This window comes from Gavialis gangeticus, unplaced genomic scaffold, assembly GCF_001723915.1.
Source record: "Gavialis gangeticus isolate Ggan-Ray unplaced genomic scaffold, GavGan_comp1, whole genome shotgun sequence".
In the NCBI taxonomy this organism is placed as follows: Eukaryota; Metazoa; Chordata; order Crocodylia; family Gavialidae; genus Gavialis; species Gavialis gangeticus.
This window is the reverse complement of record NW_017728995.1, coordinates 18,989,734-18,991,068: the sequence shown is the minus strand read 5'-3', so window position 1 is coordinate 18,991,068 and position 1,335 is coordinate 18,989,734. Positions and strand designations below refer to the sequence as shown.

Genomic DNA, 1,335 nt, shown 5'->3' with positions numbered 1-1,335 from the left:
TTTTTTTTTTTTAAATGCAAGTTGCTTTCAGCACACTTTGTTGCAAGCCAGGCTCTTTACTTCAGCCATAACTGTTAACCTGACCTGTGGCAGAAGTTGTATTGACAGAGAGCAGCACATTGTATTATTGTGGGAAACCACTTCACACAAATCTCCCATTCAACCAGAGATTCAACAATGGGCATTCACATACAGAACTCTGAGCAATCACTGGAATGGAGCACCTCTGGATGCTAGCCGGAGGAATTTAACACAGTGGGAATGTCAAACCACTGTAAATGTCATGTTCACAGGCTCTAAATGTCTGGATTTCAAGATAAAACAAAAGCAAAGGGTTTTCCAACATGGTGGGGGAGAAAAGGGGAATGGGGAAATAAAGTTCTCTCATCCTTTTAAGGTGCTGTGCAAAACAAAAATGTGGCAACAACTTTAATTTTCTGAACTGAATTAGGAGCATTTAATTCTATTTTTTAAAAATGCCCCAAAGAGAAAAGCATCTTGAAAAAATACTCAGAAAGAAACTAGCTTTCCAAAATATATCATCTAAACTGCAGCACAGGTCCTGAATTGGACCCCTGATTGGAAACTCATTATGACAGACCACATCTGAACCATCAATACACATCACAAGGGTAGTTTAAAAATGAATAGGAGAGTAGATTCACTAGCATATAGCTCAGCAATGCTGCAATTTCTGGTACTCAAACTAGATTTGCTTCCCACACACCACTGCACTCGGCAATATAGACACAGTGCCAGCGGCAATACAGATACACCAAAGTCAGACACACAGGCATGATCATAATATTCGCCTAGAAACACCAGCTCGATAGCAGTCCAACAGAATAAGTTCTCTTCCTGCCCATCTAAGCTAAAATAGGTTTAGCATTTACTCTGCTTTTGTAAGGCTAATTCAGTACATGTACTTAAGGCAGTGGTTTTTTACCTTTTTTTTTTTCTTCATTTGCAGATGCTTAAAAAAATTTGAATCAGAGGTATGGACCCCTTCGGAAATTCTGAAGAGAGGCACAGACCCATTTGAATTGTAAGCGTGGGTATTCACATGCTTTTGATTTATTAGTCATCTTTTGCTGACCCCTTAGACATAGTCTGCAGACCCCCAGGGGTCTGTGACCCACAGGTTGAAAGCCAAGGCTTTACCTATCAGTGTACCCCAGAGGTGCTTATTCATCAGTGAAGTGTGAGGCAGAGGTAGACTGAAAGCTGTTGTCAGCAGAAAGAAATTAGCAGTGTTCTGTGGTGATAAGAAGGATGGTCAATTAGCAGACAAGTTTTGATATTAAACTAGAAACTGACTCCACTGTTTAAAAAAAA

General features: G+C 39.9%; 1 protein-coding gene across 2 annotated transcripts in view; it reads right to left on the bottom strand.

Moving 5' to 3' along the window:
* Positions 1-1,335, bottom strand: part of FNDC3B (fibronectin type III domain containing 3B) — a 449,034-nt gene that overhangs the window by 393,395 nt on the left and 54,304 nt on the right. The window lies entirely within an intron of this gene.